This window comes from Grammomys surdaster, unplaced genomic scaffold (genome assembly GCF_004785775.1).
Source record: "Grammomys surdaster isolate TR1022 unplaced genomic scaffold, NIH_TR_1.0 331, whole genome shotgun sequence".
NCBI classification, from domain to species: Eukaryota; Metazoa; Chordata; class Mammalia; order Rodentia; family Muridae; genus Grammomys; species Grammomys surdaster.
In genome coordinates, this window is record NW_021604750.1 from 1,300,178 (window position 1) to 1,319,339 (window position 19,162).

The 19,162-nt window shown below is 39.3% G+C and overlaps 1 pseudogene; it reads right to left on the reverse strand.

Annotated features, from left to right (window-relative positions):
• Positions 1-17,967: 17,967 nt before the first annotated feature.
• Positions 17,968-18,854, reverse strand: LOC114630187 (annotated as a pseudogene).
• Positions 18,855-19,162: the final 308 nt, after the last annotated feature.

The window sequence follows — 19,162 nt, forward strand, 5'->3', positions numbered from 1 at the left end:
CAATTAATTGTTTAAAATAAAATTAATTTTTAAAAATTTGTGTTATTAAATAAAAACGATTGTCTGCTGATGGCCAATTATTTGTGACCCTATGAATTGTTTATGATCTTATTATGATAATAGAGCCTTTTAATGGCTCTTATCATCTTTGTAGCTTCTGTGATTTTATTCTTGGAGAAAATTGTTTTCTCAAGTGAAATGAATCTTACCATAGCCAAAGCCTAGAGTCCTTCCCAGTAGATGATCAGCAGTTTATTTTTCTCTGAATAAAGACATCACCAGAAAAAAGTCTCACAATTAAACAAACTCCAACATGGGCATCATAATTCAGTGACTTTTCAAAGGAAAAATACTCACATGTTGTTGGGAGCCAACTCTTAGCCGAAAGCGGCAATCTTGAGCCATATACCCTGACAAGAGACTTGTTTTCAACAGCCCGAAATTTATTTTGTATTTATTTTGTCTGCTAAAGCTTTAATAATCAGATAAAGTTATAGAAAGTCTTGATTTTTAACCAACTAACCATATTTTAAAAGAAGTGTTAAACAGTCCTACATCTGATGATCATGCTATGCATTCAGAGATATTCTGGGAAAAGACACTATAGAGATGAAATATGTTCTGAGTTTTAGAAAGGAAAAAGAGTTTGTGTGTCACTCATCAGGAAGCAGCCCTAAAATTTCAAGAATTTTCACCCACTGTATGCAAGTTTCTGAAGCCACTAAATCCATAAGCCAAAGCAAGCAGAGAGGACAGGGACTCCAGGTGAGTTGGATAAGGCAGTGTGCCTTCCACTTCAAAACAGCCTCCTGTTAAGAGTGTGTCATTGCTTCAAATTCACAAAGTCTTGTGTAAGTGAGGTAATCGAGTCCCACTAATAGAGTCTAGGGTTTCTGATTATGAGATCAGCTCCTCATCCATGGAAGTTTGCTTCAAGAAAGAAGATGCTGGCACTTGATGCACATTACTATAGCTCTAGAGTTAGATGGAAAAGGCTGAGTACATACCTCTAATACATGAATTTGGGAGGCAGATTTGGAAGGGTTAGGAGTTCTAGATCAATGTGGGCTCTACAGCACAACCTTATTTCAACCAAAACAAAGCAAGATTTAGATAGGTGGAAAATAAGACTCCTCTCTTTTTTATGGAACTGGACAGTAGCAAGAGCAAGTGGAGAAGCAATACCTTGTCTTTTTCTAGATAGTAAAAGGAGACATACAGTGTGTGGTGAGGGTGAAAGCATCAAGGATGATGGTTGCTGATGGTACAAAGAATAGTAGTGTGTAGTAGCTCCCATGTTGTGCAAGTCTTGACCATCAGTATATAAGATATTGTGTTGTATTATAGTTTGGATGTGAAACTGTAATACATGTTTCTCCATGGGATAACATATTTAAACATTCCTAGCCCCTTCCTGACACCTTCTGGCTTTTGAACCTGGAGAACTAGGTGACCCAGTCTGGTCAGCATCCACATAGCACCTAGTATATTTAAACTAGCTGATGCTGACTTATATTGTTTCTGTGAGACAGGAAGTAGGATTTCAGGATTAATGAAGTTAGAGAACTGCTTTTACTTATTTTCACTTTGTTGTGTTCCCTTTTGTCTCTTTTCTTCACACAGATTTGGCTTGGTTTCAGAACTGAGTTGATGCTATGGCCTGTGAGTGAAACAATGAGCCTTTCAATTGACTGTAATAAGTATGATTGCAGGCTGTCTTTGCTACTTTGTGGGTTCCTTTTTCCCACCCTTTATTTCCCCAGTTTGTTCTTATAACACTAGATAGGAGAGAAAGAAGGATGAGAGATGGAAGAGATAGAGGTCCCTGAATCTAATTTCTCTCTTCTTGTTTCTTCTTTGAGCTCAACTACTAACAAATCACATTAGCCCCCTCCCCCCACCAACAGAAAAACTCCTCTTCTTGGGGCCCTAGCATTTATAAACCCTCTGAAAAGTTCCCAGAATCCCAAACATAAAAACCATGCCTCTGCTAAAGCATGAAGCAAATCATAATAAGCTTTTGTGAAGCAGCCCCATATCCCAACATCTGAGATTAAAACAAAAAACATATTCTTATAATATTTCTGTGTTTTCTAAAGAAACCAAAATTCCAAAATTTTCACTACATTTCCCCCTTTCTGTTTTAAACTATTAATTATGCTGGGTGTAGTGGGAAATTATAAACAGAGACATTTTCAATGAAATATGCACTTTTGGGAGGGTCAGTGGTCAAGATTTTCAGCCAACCTCTCCTGTTCAATTCTAATTTCTATGTCTGTTGATAGAAAAAAGAAATCTCTATCCCCAACACAAAATATTTGCTGGTTTCCATTCTGATGTTAACACATTGTTATAGTATATAGGCTTATTTAAATCCACAGTTTTTTTTTCTATAACCTTGTGTCTCTCAACTGTTGTTCTTTTCTCATTAACATTCAGAAAATTCAAAGTTAACAGAGCTCTATTTAGTCTATTCCTGGGGGTCATCGTTCTTCATTTTTGTTTTATAAGCATGTCCTTTAAGATGCAATTAGATTGTTCAACTACAGCTTGTCCTGTAGAATTGTGTGCTATATCTGTAATTTCCTTTATATTACAATATGTAAAGAATTGTTTCATCTTATTAGAGACATATATTGGTGCATTGTTAACCTTAATTTTTGCTGGTTTTCCCATAATAGCCACTACTTGCAATAAATATGTAATTACAGAATAAGCCTTCTCAGAACTCAAAGCAATTGTTCATTTAAACCCTGAATATATATCAATGGCATGGTGTACAAACTTTAGTATTCCAAATTCTGCAAAATGAAACACATCCTTCTGCCATATTTCATTTCTCTTTGTACCCTTAGGGTTACTTCCAGTGGACAATGGAGTTTGATTATACAAAGAACAAGTAGAACATTTTCTTTTAATTTTCTTGGGTTATTGTCAGGTGATAGAAAATTTCCCTTAAACCTTTACTGTTACTATGGTTTATTTCATGAAATATTTGAGGCATCTAACATATTTTCTATTAATAATTGATTGATTTCTTCATTTCCTCATGCCAATAGACCTGACAATCCTGTATGAAACTGAATACAGGTGATATACAGTGGATAGTTTATATTTCTGATTGCCTATCACACCTGTATAAATAACAAAGTTACTTCTGAGTTATCCACAATAAACTCAGTAGTTTCTATAGAACAACTCTTTCTGCATACTGAGAGTCAGTAATTATATTAAGAGATTCAGAGCCAGCAGTGGTAGCATGCACCTTTAATCCCAGCACTTGGAAGGCAGAGGCAGGCAGATTTCTGAATTCTGAGTTCGAGGCCAGCCTGGTCTACAGAGTGAGTCACAGGACAGCCAGGGCTATACAGAGAAATCCTGTCTCAAAAAACAACAAACAAACAAACAAACAAACAAACAGACAAGCAAACCCCAAGAGATTCAGAAAAATCTAATAATACCATAAGTGTTGCACACAGCTCTGATTTTTAGATGAAAGTATATGGGTTTTGAATTACTTTGTTCATTTTGTCTGATTCACAGCCTATCATTCCCAACTTATTTGCATCAGTATAGCATGTAGGTGCTTCAGGAACTGGAGATCCTTTTACAATATTTGGGACAAATCCAATCAGTTCTTTTTATAAACTGAAGATACTTGCTTTTAGGATACTTGCTATTAATTTCTCCCAAATAGATGCTACAAGCTCTTTGACAACTTTTATTGGTTGTCCATAATGACGTGATTTCAGCATTAGTATAAGGTAGTATGATTTCCAATGGGTCAATTTCTGACAATTAGCATAGTCTTATTCTACCCTCTATGATGAAATCAGAAATTTATTCTATATACATCTTTAATATTTTACTTTGTTCCTATGCTAGAAAAATCCTTTCCATAATATATTTGCATGATGAGCCCAATATGATAATGAGTTGAAGGCAAAATAACCAAAATACAATCAAATTTGGGATCTACATGATCTACATATGCATCTTGAAGTCAGTGTTCTACCAGAGCTCGCTCCACCCCCCCCTCTCTCTCTCTCTCTGCTTCAGCTGTTAACCACCTTGGACTGTCTAAATCCAAATCTCATTGTAACATTTGAAACAATTACCTAACTCTTGAATAATTGATTTAATGGCAGGCTGTAGCCAATTAATATATTATTAATATATTAATAATATATTCCATTATTTTTGAAAATCATTAAGAGTTTACAACTGATCTCTTCTGATTTGTTCCTTTAGTAGTTGGATTTTTGTTGACTTACTTTATAACCCAAATAGTTAATAGAATCTCCTCTCTGTAGTTTTTCAGAAGCAATCTATAACCCTTAGCATGGCAGAATTTGTTGTGTTTCCTTAAACATTTTCTCTAAAGTATCTGCATCAGAATCAATCAACAAAACATCATCTAAGTAATAGTAAATGCTAGATTGAGGAAATTGCATACAAATTATTTCTAGCTATTGGTGTATAAAATATTGACATTAAAGTTGAACCATTTAACATTCCCTGTGAAAGAACTTTCCACTCATGTCTTTTTACAAGTTGAACTTTGCTATAAGTAGGTGCCGTGATATCAAACTTTTCCCTGTTCTGCTCATGCAAGGGGATAGTAAAGAAGGAACGACCTTTTAAATCAATTACTATCATAGATCATGCTTTAGGTAATAATGGAGGTAACGGAAATCCAGACTATAACAGACTCATTGGTTGGATTACTCTATTCACTGCTCTGAAATGTGCTAATATTCTCTATTTTCCTGATTTGTTTTTTATAGTAAATACAGGAAATTCCATGGACTGGTAGACTCCAACTACTCTTATACAGCTGTTCAAGTACCTGTAATTTTTCCTTAGTTAAGGGATACTTCTCTACCAACACAGATTTGCAAGTCAACCATTTAAAGGTAGGATCATTAGTACTTCAGAAGAGCCCTCCCCTTAAAAATTTGGAAACTCAATCCCTGTTATGTCCTATGTTTGGACAATTGGCACAGCATTGGGTTAGTTTTGATGACATATATCAATACCAGAATCATCTACAACATGGTTTTATGTTATTAAACATTACTGTTTTGTTTTTAATAGCAAAGTAACTGAAATGGGTGTTTTGTAAACAGGTCCATCTAGCCCATAGTTCATGAAGCTATAGCTTGGCATTGGCATCTGTTCTCCTCTATTGAGAATCCCTTGGCTTTTTCACAATGAAACTGACTTCAGGGCAGAAAAATGTTCAAAGAGGAATAGTTAGATGTCAAGACAGAAAGCACACACTGAATTTAATTAATTTAATTTATTCTTTCAGGAAATAAGGTGACAATAAGCAACCATCATTGTTTGGGGGAGGTTAATTTTTTTTTATTTTCTAAAATGTCTTTGAAAGGACAATATATTTATGGTTTATTTGAAAAGAGTAAGTGTGGGCATTGGTAAATGCTTCTATGATTTCCTGTTTGGCAAAACAAGTGTGTGGTGAGGGTGGGGCAGGAGAATGTTTTGTTAGTAACTAGGAGTAAGAATTAAAGAGTTGAGTTGATCCCAAAAAATCCAACTTTATCTTTCCTGCTTCTTCCCATCATGTTTCCCCCCCCACACACACATGAAGAGTTTATTCATTTTAGAATGTTTTTGCATAGTGATCCTTGTGTTCTTTGAGCCTGATAATATACTCAAATATTCTTCTGGAATGTTTTCTCTTTCTGTTAAAAAATATATTTATTAACTCAGTGTAACTAAATTAAATTAGGCAATGCAGCTTGTAAGAACAGGGATAGTTGGACTGGACTTTCCCTCAGGAATATTAACATCTCTTACTTTGGCTAGTGTGACCATTGTTAAGTTTGCTTTTTAAGCATATTCTAGTACTACCTTGTGGTAGTTGTGGGATCATAGTTCAGTCTCTGGATCTTTGTTATAGGAGTTTTTGTCAACTCTGGATAGAGGATGATAACACCTAGTTCACACAGTTGCCAGAAGATCCAAAGAATAAATGTGTTCTGAATGTTCCCCAAACTTAGCAGCCATGATTGTGAATGTGGATAGGCCAAATTCAGTTTATTTAAGAGGAAAACCCACCAAAAATGTGACCAGCAAAACATGATGTCATATAATTTCCAGAGAAACCAAGATATAGGAGGCTGTGTGGCTACTTAGAAGTATGAAGAATGGACGATGAAAGCTCTAGTTAGAGTTTTCACTGGATTTTAAGTGAAGAGATGGGCTGCCTTCTAAGAGTGACTGTTTCATGTGAGTACCCTACTAATATCTAAAGATGCTCACATTTTGTATGGTGGACAAGATGCCCAAACACATTACTCTGGGCTTGACTAGGGTTTCTTGGTGTGTTCAGGTATGTTCCTACCTGCTTCAATATAGTCAGTGCTTATCTATGTCTGTAGATCAAGTGTCAAGCATCCCTCAGGTCTTATCTTGTGATAAACTAGACAGCTCAATCTCCTGACCTTTTCCTGTGATAGCCACAGAAAATAACAACTCAGATAAAATTGGGTTTTACTGTATACAGGAAAACTTGTAGTATACAGACATGCATAGAAATGTTTAACTAAACTCAACTAATATTTGAAAGATGTCATGAAAACTGGCTATGAAAAAATCAAAAAAGCAAATGTTGCAGGCTTTAGGAATGCCAAGATGCAGCTGTAGAATGAAGTTCCTAGTGTTCTGCCTTCCTGGAACCCATCTTGGACAAGCCACTTGCTTATAAGACTATTTTACTAGTATTTTACTCCATATTTACTGTGCTATGTATAAGACATTACAGTTTGACTATGAAATGACCCCCTATGGGCTTATGTTTTGAGGCTTAGTCCTTAAATGGTTGTACTATTTTAAAATATTATCGAAAGTTTAGGAGGTGGGGCCTAAATGCTTTTCAAGGATGAAACTACTTTCCAGTTCCTTTCTTCTGTTTTCTGCCTGTCCTGAGATGAACAGCTCAGCACATATGTAGCTGCTAGCACAGTAGTCTGCCCAGGCACATGAGAACAAGCAGCAATGGACTGACTACTCTGAAACCATAAACAAAATCTCTCTGTCCCCTTAAACTGTTCATATTAGATATTCTATCACAGTGACACAGGATAATAAGAAACCAGGTTACTGTAAAGCCTGTCTCAGCATAGATTTGCTGGGAATGTAGGAAAGTGGCAAAGGGGTTTGAGAAATGCTATGATCAAGGCAACATGTGGAGTGGAAGTTGTGAAAGTCAAAAGGGACACAAAGAGACAGAGATTGTATTAGGGGAAACATTTGATCAGAGACGCTAAAACCAGCTTTCTGTTGTTAGCTCTGACCCTCTGCACTCTAGAATTGATTAGCGATCAGTAGCACACTCATGTAACACATAATGAGGACCCACATACTAGAAATATATCAATAGGTGATCCTGTGTAAACATCTCAGAGCCCGTGGATCTGTGTCATGTGCTTGAAATGATCATAAGCTGTGTTAGCATATAGATGAACAGAAGCTGCTGGAGCTACTGCTGTAACACAGTACTGTTCCTCACAGTAAACAGATTTTATAAATAGAAAGAGTACACTCTACATTAATGATGAGGAGTATAGTAGAGTAAATGCATAAACCAATAGTTTATACTTATTGTCATTATTGATCACCATGTGGCATATGAAACTGTGAGTGGCATACTTAAGACTGGCAGTCAGTCACTTTGCTTACACCAGCATCATCACAAAGAGATGCACAGTGTCTTATTTTGTGACACTACTACAAGTGTGATATCTCTAGGCAAATGAAAGAGTCTATAATATTATGGCACATACACTATTGTAAATGCAGCCATTGACAAAAATGCAGTTAAGTGGCATGTGGCTGCACCCTGGCACACACAGGACTTCTACTTCAGTTTGGTCTTGTGTGTACCATACGATAATTTATGCAATTTCAGCACAGTTCTCTGAAAACTCACTGTCCCATGGGACAGTTAGGACAAGGCTTTGCTGTTCTGTGGCTGGTGTTACTATCTCTGATTTCTCTTCTCATGAGTCTGTAATTTCTCTGAAGTACTAAATAATATGTTATGTTGAATCTATTTGAAAATTCTCTGAATTGCTGTTTGTCTTCCTCTCACAGAGCTGTTAAACATGTTCTTGATGTCAACAGACAGTGTCAAATCACATGGGAAACAACTTAGGTATATTGTCATGATCATATCTTCTATAACCCCAAAGAATTGGCAGATGTCATCATTTATGCAAAGATGTAGACTTCCTAAGATAAGCTGTTTTATAAGGAAGAAACACTTTTAAAGAAAACCCCTTTAAGCTTTTGGCATTAATATTTTATGGCACTAACAAGTACACCTGGTCAAATGTTAGCACTGACTCTGGTTCACTGTTAATGAGGAAGGATAACACCACACATTTGGATGCAATATGATTTATAAAAACAGAAGTTTTGGTTAGTGGTGTCAAGAGACATGTGCTTACTCATGTTCACTGTAGCACTAATTGTGGTAGCCAAGACTGGAGACCAGCCATGTGCATCCGTGAATGAATAGGGAGAGAAAATGCAATATAATATGTATGATAGGTGAAGAGGATAGGATGAAATTATAAGGACTGGGTTTTGAAGGGAGACTGAGGAGAAAAGCTCTTTGTAAAATTACTAATCACACTCAATCATTGCTATTTATTTTTACTGTGATTTTTCAGCAGTTGTTTTCACTCATCCTAAGGCTATGGCACTTAAATATAGTTATCCATGTCGTGGTGACCCCTAACCACAAAATTATTTTGTTGTTACTTCAAAACTGTAAATTTTCTACTGTAATAAATCATAACATAAATATCATTGGAGATAGAGGATTGCCAAAGGGGTTGTGGCCCATAGATTGAGAACTGCTGTTCCAGAGGAATCACCAGCCCCAGGGACTGAGATGTTATGATTTGTACAGAATTAGATTAATCAGTAATCTTCTTCCCAGAAAACAGATAAAGTATTTTAGGTGTTACAATCTGTGTTTATAAGGAGGATGGAGTTTGAAACCATGCTGTGTGTAGAAGGCCATACTAGTTGTGAGTGGTAAGCAGACTATCAACTAGCTCTGACTGTGCTCCAGGCCTCTCTTCCTTGTAAGCTTTTCACAAAGCCTGTTAGCTATCTTTTCAGCTCTAGTATCCATTTGAGGCTTGTTGACTGAGTACTACATAGGAATCACAGGAGCCTTGAAGAACTTATCTCCTGACTCTATCAGTTCACATCTTAATTGCTCAGGTCAGTGAACCAGGCTTCACGCTCCACCCTGGGCTTCATTTCCTAGGGATCCCAGGTAGGAAAATATCTGTTACAAGCTGACATGTTTCTCTGTCAGGTTTCTCTGACATGTTTCAATTGTCAGATTTCAAAAGTACTCAGGACATATCTGAACCTGCCCCCTTTTTTCCTCCTCCTCCTCTCTCCCTCCCAGTCCCCTCTCTCCCTCTACTTCCCAGAGATTATTCTCTTCCCCCTACTAAGTAGGACTGTAGCATCCACACTTTGTTGGGATCTTTCTTCTTGGGTTTCATATGATCTGTGAGTTGAATCGTGGGTATTCTGAACTTCTTTTGGGCTACTATCCACTTATCAGTGAGTACATACCATATGTGTTCTCTTGTGACTGGGTTACCTCACTCAAGATGATATTTTTAAGTTCTAACTTGTGAATTTCATGAAATCATTGTTTTTAATAGCAAAGTAGGAAGACTTCCAGTCTGGGCCTGAGCATAGAGCAGGTCACAGGAGGCAGCTCCATACCCTACCCCAGAAAACTGAGAGAAACAGAGACTCCCAGGAGCTTGAACTCACACAGCACCCCAGGTAAAAATGAATCACTCGTGATGCCTGCTGTTAGAAGTTCTAATCCAGATGTGCCAGAAGCCAGGACCCTCGCCCTCTACCCTCACCCCCTACCTTTCCCCACCTGCACAATGTCCCCTGAAGCTTGGCAACTGCAAGATCCTGCTTGGCAACTGCAGATAGACTCAAAGCAGTGTACCATATCTTCTGAAGAATAGCAGGGAGACCATAACTCAAGCAGTGTACCATATCTTCTGAAGAATAACAGGTTGCGGTCCTCCTTGCCCCTACGAATAACTAGGACCCACTGGTCGGGTCAAGTGGCGCCCAGATATGGGGCTCAAGGCACGGACCCCTCTGGACGGACCCTCATTGAGAGGACGTGAGCACGACATCAAGATTGAGTGAGACAGAGATCGTCACCCGCGACCTGTCGTCCTCGGAACCAGGTTGATTCTGCCATCAAGAAGACGGTTGAAGTTCATTACCATCAGCTGAAAATTGAAGAGGATTCAGAAGTGCCTCTGCAGGAGACTGATACAGCTGCCAGCTCCCCTGCCTCCCCCTACGGTCGACCCCTAGACTTCCATGCCCTCCAGAAGGGTTCCTGGTATGCCTGGCTTTGCCCTCGTTTCTCTCACTAGAGAGCTTGGCCTCTTGATCACCCCAACAAAAATTGGCTTTTTCCTAAACCAAGGCCACCCTTGATATGGCCGCTAACATTGGGGAGCCTTCCTTTATGACAATATTACACCCCAAACTGACAAATGGTTGATAAGTTGAACATTTACAAGGGACTAGGATGGCTGTGAGTTAGCCCAATGACGGGATTATTGTAGGTCCACTTCCCAGGGGCCCACCCAATGCAGCCAAAAAGGAGTGCGTGGTGCTGGGAGTGGGTGCAGCTTACATGGCCTAAGACAGGGCTCTCACCCTCCCTTCACCCACCTCGGGGTCCCTTGACGTTGCCCATCGTCGACAGCCTCCGACCATCGATGTGACTTGTCTCACATCAATGTTTTGGGGTTGTGAACTTGTCTAAGACTCCCCATAATTAGACATCCAAATTCAAAACTCACATAGTTGGGATTGATCATAAGACGCCTTCTCTAACTAAACAGAGAAGGGGGAGATGCCAGAAGCCAGGACCCTCGCCCTTACCCTCACCCCCTACCTTTCCCCACCTGCACAATGTCCCCTGAAGCTTGGCAACTGCAAGATCCTGCTTGGCAACTGCAGATAGACTCAAAGCAGTGTACCATATCTTCTGAAGAATAGCAGGGAGTCCATAACTCAAGCAGTGTACCATATCTTCTGAAGAACAGCAGGTAGATCATAATTCAAGGCAGTGTACTGTATAGACCATGACATGTTTCAAGGCACAGGCCAAGAAGATTCTGTACTTTTCCACCACCTGGCCCCTCTTACCCCCTCCCCTTGTAAAACATGCTATAAAAAAGCATTTCATGTTCAAAAAAATTAAATAAAAAAAGAAATGTAAATAAAATAAGCAATAATAAAACAAAAAAAACAAAACAAAACAAAATAGCCAAGTAGTACTCCATAGTGTAAATGTGCCACATTTTCTGTGTCCATTTCCCTGTTGAGGGACATCTGAGTTGTTTCCAGCTATTATAAATAAGGCTGCTATGAACATAGTAGACCATGTGTCCTTGAGATAGGGGAGAAGTGGAGGAGGAGGAACTTGGGGTAGCCACTAGAAAGTCCCAGATGCCAGGAACCTGAGAGGATCCGAGGAGCCAGGTACTCAGGATCCCAGGTTTAGTCCCTGGGAGCTCTAGGGGGTCCAGTTGGTTGATATTGTTATTCTTTCTATGGTTTGTAAACCCTTTCAGCTCCTTCAGTCCTTTCTCTAACTCCTCCACTGGGGAGGAGTGCTCAGTCCAATGGTTGGGTGCAAGGATCCACCTCTGTATTTGTCAGGCTCTGGCAGAGCCTCTCAGAAGACAGCTATTTCAGGCTCCTGTCAGCATGCATTTCTTGGCATTCACATTAGTGTCTGTGTTCGGTGACTGTATATGGGATGGATCCCCAGATGGGGCAGTCTCTGGAAGGCCTTTCCTTCAGTCTCTGTTCTGCACTTTGTCTCTGTATTTGCTCCTGTGAGTATTTTGTTACCTCTTCTAAAGATCAAAGCATCCACTGGTTTTCCTTCTTCATGAACTTCATGTGATCTGTGAATTGTATCTTTGATATTCCAAGCTTTTGGGCTAATATTCACTCATCAGTGGGTGCATACCATGTAAAAATGGCCATCTTGCCAAAAACAATCTGCAGATTCAATGCAATTCCCATCAAAATTCCAATCCAATTCTTCATAGAGTTAGAAAGAGCAATTCTCAAATTCATTTGAGAATAACAACAACAACAACAAAAAACAACAGGATCTCAAAAACTATTCTCAACAATAAAAGAATTTCTGGGGTAATCACCATCCTTGATCTCAAGCTGTATCACAGAGCAATAGAGATAAAAATTGTATGGTATTGGTACAGAGACAGGAAGGAAGATCAATGGAATAGAATTGAAAACTCAGAAATGAACCCACACACCTATGGTCACTTGATCTTTGACAAAGTAGCTAAAACCATCCAGTGGAAAAAGGACAGCATTTTCAACAAATGGTGCTGGTTCAACTGGAGGACAACATGTAGAAGAATGAAAATTGATCCATTCTTATCTCCTTGGGCATGTTTTTTATTTAATGATTGATGGAAGGTCCAGCTCATTGTGGATGATGCCATGCCTGGGCATCTATAACCTAGTTGGGTTTTATTACCAAGCAGACATAGCAAGGCATGACCATCCTCTCTGTGACCCTGATTAGCTCCTGCCTCCAGGTTCTGATCTTGTTTGAGTTTCTGTCCTGGTTGCCTTCACTGATAAACTACAATACAGAAGTGTAAGCCAAAAAGAAACTTTCTTCCCTGAGTTACTTTTGGTCCTGGTGTCTCATCACAGCAAAAGTAACCCTAATACACTAAGACATTGATCTAGCACTTTAGCATTTTCTGTAGAGGGATTTTGATTTTTTACCTATTGGTTATTTGTACCATGGCACATGCCTGACGATGCCCTATTCTGGAAGAAGTGTTTACTTGTAACACATATGTTTAATTTGTCTTAATGGAAGGCAACAAGGCATAGCAAGATGATCCATTTGACTATGAATAGTTGAGGAGAAAAAAAAGCCACACTTGATTGAAAGGGGGGATTTTCCATTTTTATTTACTTTGGCTAACTTTCCATGGACTGAACCTTGAATTTGTTGGATATCTAGCAGTATTCCAAGTTAAACTGGTTAGTGAATTTTACCAGTAAATTTTATCAGTGATGAGAAACTGTGTCTGTAGTATTCATGTAGCCCTCTGGGCCTATAAGGGACAAATCTATGATTTATTTTCCCAAGGAATTTGATAGTAGGTAATATTAATGGAAGTTTCTTGCTGGAGAAGCTATGGGATGGTTTGATGGAAGCAGAATTATGGTCCAGCAGGGAAGGAGGCTTCTTCCTCTGGATGCCTCCTTGCACTGCAGCATCCCAGGTTAAAAAGCAGGCACTGCAGCTGTGAAAGAATTAAATTAAATGTCATGTAGTATACCTAGAAAGGCACTTGCTCAGTAGCAATTCAGCATACTCTGGCTCTTGGAATTCTGCTCTGAGTACTTGGAGCAGGGCTTTGGTATCCATGTGTTGTCCCTACAGGAAGCTTGTGTCTTAGCACTGCTTAGAACATCAAGTGAGGCATCTCATAATTACTTTCATGACTGTCTGCATAGGTGGAGGCAAAAAAAGTACTCTAGTGTTTGGACAGGGATTTTGCATTCGTTATCTGTAACTTAATGAATTGTCAACTGAATGGCCTAGCACAATAGAAATTCATTTTCTTAGCTATATAGTCTTCAGGAGGCTAGAAGCTGGATCCATCAGGGGATTCAGAAATTTTGGGTAACTGCTGACATAACTAGGCTTCTAGCTAAATCATGGCAACCCTTGGCCATGTGGCTTCCTCTGTACTTCCATTGTATAAAAACATCTAAAATTACATTTATGGCCACTAACATGGTAGCGTGTAGGTTCCATCTCTATAGATCATAATTTGGCCATGTAAATCTATATTAATATTTAGTTCCCTGTGGATATCTCCATGTGTCCTCTTCATTTTTAAGGATTATTTTTTATCAAGAACTTCATGTATGTATATAATATACTTTGATCAAATCTACCCAACATTGCCACTGGTCTAATTTCTCCTCTATGTCCTGACCACTGTTCCTTCTCCACTTCATGTGCTCAATTTCCAATAATCTCTCTTTTTAACATAGTGACTTCACTTAGTGCTGATTTTGTGTGCATGAATATAGGACTATCTATCGGAATATGCTAGGGACCTCTCCAGACATGCATCTCTAAAGAAAGCCGATCCTCTCTCCCCCATCAGCCATCAATCCCTGAATAGGGACTCCTCAAGAAGTCTCCTCAGCTAAGGACTTCATGCCCCTTCACTGTCTATTAGGGAATTTGGACTGACCTGATCTTGTGCAATTCTATGCATGTAATCATGACTGCTTTTAATTTATGTGTATAGTAGCCCTGCCATGTTGAGCAAACAATGTTTTGCTGCATACATCTGCTACTTTTGGCTCTTAAAATCACTCTGCTCCATTCTATTCATTAAGACATCTGATATTTTTGTGGAAGGGATATGATGTAGATGTGCCATTTGGAGCTGAGCCCTCTAAAGTCCTTTACTCTCTGTAGGTTGACAAGTTGTGGGTCCTGAGCTAATTGTTATCTATTGCAAAAAGAAGCTTTTCTGGCAAAGGATTGAATATGAACTTATTTATGGATATAAGGATAAGAACTTAGTGGGCATTGTCATACTACCTCTGCTTAGCAGAATAATAGTCTTAGCTCCCCAGATCCTGTGAGCAAGCCCGTCATGGATTTTTGGTCACTATTAAGCTTGAGCTCCAGCTTGTAGAGTGGTCCTTTAGTCAGAAAGTGGCTAGTTACTTCTGTAACATCTACACCTATAGTGCACAAGCCATCTTGTCTTGCCAGGCTAATCATTATTATAGTTCAGTGTTCCCAACTTCATAAAATTGTTGAGTACTCTCTTCATCTGGTAGAATAACTAGAACTTTTGACACTATGAGAGCTGTCCAGTAGAAATGAAATCTCCATGTCAGTACAGCTTGAATTCTCCACATTCTATGGCTTCTGTACACAATATCTTCAGGAACAAGATTTTACTGTCAATGTCTGGAGGGTAACCAAGAGCAGTGGCAATACCTTGTAAGGTTTAAAGGGGTCTCTGAGACCTCATTGGCTCAACAAAAATTAACTCATATTCAGCACTGGATTTTTTTTTATTTCATAGCTCATAGTGTCTGTGAGAACTATTTTTCCCCTACAATAGTGTGATTCCATTCAATATCCCTTTTACATGCATACGTAAGTATGTTTAAAAGCTTCTATACCAGCTGCCCTCCATATGGCATTTTTTTCAAAGGTTTTTGGTGTTGATTATTTCTCTCGATACTTCCTCCTGTGCCTTGCACTTCTATCCTCCAACTATTTAATTCTTACTATCTCATTGTTCTCTTTTACCCTGACTTATCTTTTATTTTTAGATGTGTGTATATGTGACTGTGCAACTTAGAAGAGGGATTTGGATCACCTGGAGCTGGAGTTATAGGCAGCTGTGGGCATCTTCATGTGAGTGCTGGGAACTAAACTCAGGTTTTCTACAGGACAAGCACATACCCTGCTGAACCACCTCTCTATACCCTACCACCTTCTTTTATAAAGACTCCAGTTATTGAATAGAAAGTCACCCTGACCTAGAATGGCTTCATCATATCTAATCATACATGCAAAATCCCTCTCTTTCTATTCTGAGAGAATAAAAAGAGGGAAACCTAGATTCCTCTTTTTATTGAGGGAAAAGTAGTTCTCAGAGACACTATGAGATATGAAATAAAAAAACTGTTTCCAAATAAGGGTCCATTTTGAAGTTCTAAGTAGAAAGACTGGGGAAGACCATTCTTTCTACTTCAGTTCCATTTGTAGCAACATTTTTCACATTTGTGATTACACTGTTACTTCCTTTATCTTTTTCCTAGCCGGAGGGGAACCATGCCTTTATGCTTGAGGCCTAGCACTGCATATTGGGTACTATTTGAAAGATGTTTGATGAACTGAAGAGTTAAACACTTGATTAGTCTGCATGTGCAGGCACTAACTTGGGCAGTCTGCTGCAGATTTCCCCAAGGAATCTCAGAATAAAAAGAGAGGGGTTGGAGGTACATTCATAGGCTGGGTGTAGGTGCGGCTCTGGCAGGGCTATTTTCTCAGAGTGCCACTGGCAGCTCTCAGTAGGAGTCAGACCTGCAGGAGAGTAAGAAAAACCATTGAGTAAATTTGGTCATGAGTGAAAATAATAGACTTGTATCCAATGTAGCTTATTTCTTTCACTCTGAGTCTTTGTTATTATTGTAACAATATCTCCATATTCATATATAAATTATAAAACAGTTTTATAATTAATGTTCCATACAATTATTTTATATCATATAGAAGAAAATATTACAAACAAAAGTATGTTTACAGAAACCTCTGTCTGATATATGCAAGTTGTTCATGGTTTAATGTGAAAGCAAGCTGAGCAAGTAAGTCATGGCAATCAAGTTAGGAAGCAGCCCCATCCTTAATTTTTCCCAATGTCTTTGAATTGTTACAACATGGCCTTTCATTTTAACTTGAAGAGATAATCTTAGAATTTCTCATAGAAAGATAGCTAGTGACATACTCTCTGGCTTTGTTGACTTGAGAACACATAACTCTTGTTCATTTTGGACAGGTAGTTTTATAGGGTATAGAATTTTTTGTAGAAAGACAGCTAGCAACATATTTTTTGTTTTGTTGACATGAATGGATAGTTTTACTTGGTATAGAACTTTCTTTCTGAACCTTGAAGTCTGTTTTCCTCTACCTAGTGACTTTTTTGGCAATCCCTTTTATTTATTATTTTAATTTTATTTAATCTTTGTTTTTACACCCCAGATTTTATCCCCCTTCTGGTTCACCCTCTGACTGTTCCATATCCCATACCTCCTCCTCCACCTCCCCTGTCTTCAAGAGGATATCCCTACCACCACACCCCTCACCCCACCAGACCTCTCCATTCTCTGGAATCTCCAGTCTCTTGAGAGTTAGGTGCATCTTCTTTGTCTGAACCAAGACCTGGCAGTCCTCTACTGTATACGTGTTGGGAGCCTCATATCAGCTGGTATATGCTGCCTGTTTGGTGGTCCAGGTTAATTGAGACCACTGTTCCTCCTACAGGGTTGCCCTCCTCCTAAGCTCCTTGCAGATTTTCCCTATTTCAACCACAGAGGTCAGCCGCTTCTGTCTATTGGTTGGCTGTAAATATTTAACTCTGACTCTTCCAGCTGCTTGTTGGGTATTTCAGAGGGAAGTCATGATAGATCTCTTTTTGTGAGAACTTCATAGCCTCAAGAATGTCAGGCCTTGGGGCCTCCCCTTGATCTGGATCCTACTTTGGGCCTGTAACTGGACCTCTTTTTCCTTAGACTCTTCTCTATTTTTGTCCCTGCAGTTTTTTCAGACAGGAACAATTATGGATCAGAGTTTTGACTGTGGAATGGCAACCCTATATCTCACTTGATGCTCTGTCTTTCTGCTGGAGGTGGGCTCTACAAGTTCCCTCTCCCCACTGTAGGGAATTTCATCTAAAGTCACTCCATTTGAGTCCTGAGAATTTCTCACATTGAAGGTCTCTAGTACATTCTGGAGGGTTCCCCCACCACCTATCTCCCAAGGTTGCCTCCTGTTTCTACTATTTTCTGCTGGCCATCAGGGCTTCATTCATTTTCTCCCACCCAATACTTGATTAGGTTCTTCTCCTCCCCTTCCTGTCTCCTTCCTTACCCAAGTCCCTCCGTCCCTCCCTCCCTCCCTTCCTCCTCTTGTGGCCACCTCCTTCTCCCTCCCAAGTAGGATTGAGGCATCCATACCTGGGCCCTTTAGCTTCTTAAACTTTTTTGTGTTCTGTGGACTGTATCTTGGGTATTCTGTACTTTTTTTTCTCCCCAGGTAATTTAAAATATGTTTCTTTCAAGTTATACATGATGACCGCAGGCAAAATGGTCAAACAGTGTACAAGCTGGGATAAGAGTATCAGATGGTCAATGGGCCGAAATCAGTGGAATTTAGAAAATACACTTAACTCTGAAGTAGACAGACAGACAGACAAACAGAAAGCTTTAAAGTACAGCATGGTCTAATCATCATCAGAATCGGAATCATATTTCTTTCCTCGGATAGTTTTCTTTTCCAGCTTTGTGAAGTTTGTCCCAAATTTCTTTTGGCCCTGAAATGGTGGCTCCATTAAATTTCCACTATAATTGATAACAGCGGAACAACCAAGTCTCCATTCTAAAGTTTCTATAGTGAAGTCATCTGTATTTCCTAGGTCGGTGAATCCAACAACATAATCTTGTGTCTTGCGGTCTCTCAAGAGAGCTAGTGTGGGGATGACTTTGATCCGCAGTCTCTCACAGAGGAATGGTGCTTTTTCCACATTCAGCTTCAAAAACTTGGTTTCGAGATGTTTTTTGGCCAGAATTGCCAAATGTCTGTCTAGTATTTTACACCTGAATGTGGTGTCTCTGTAGAAATGGCAAACCACTTTCTCACTCTCCTTGACTTCTTGAAAGAAGTCTCTCTCGCTGCTGATTTCTCTGTACTCCCCGTCCCTTTTGGAAAGCCATTCTTGTTTTCGTTGTTGAGCCTTCCTGAGCGCCGCCAGTCTCTGTTGTTTGAGCAGCTCCAGTTCGTCTTCACCGATCTGATCCAGTCTCTGAGTTTCAGAGTCCAAGTAATTTTCCACCAGCTTGGTAGCCTGGAGGAACTGGTTCTCTAGGACTTCTGAGAACATGTCGATGGATCCATTACCTTCCATTGTTCTAAGTGGTCTTGGTGCTGGATAATTGGTGAAGCCTACGGAAAGAGGGAGCCACAGATTAAGAATACCGACCAGGTTCGCGGAGGTTTCAACCTTTACTTTTTTTTCTAATACCCACTTATTAGTGAGTACATACTATGCATGTCCTTTTGGGCCTGAGTTACCTCACTAAGGATGATATTTTCTAGTTCGCTCCACTTGCCTGCAAAACTCAGCATGTCCTCTTTCTTAATAGCTGAGTAGTATTCCATTGGGTAAATGAACCAGATTTTTTTTTATCCATTTTTGTGTTATGGAAAATCTGCTTTCCAGCTTCTGGC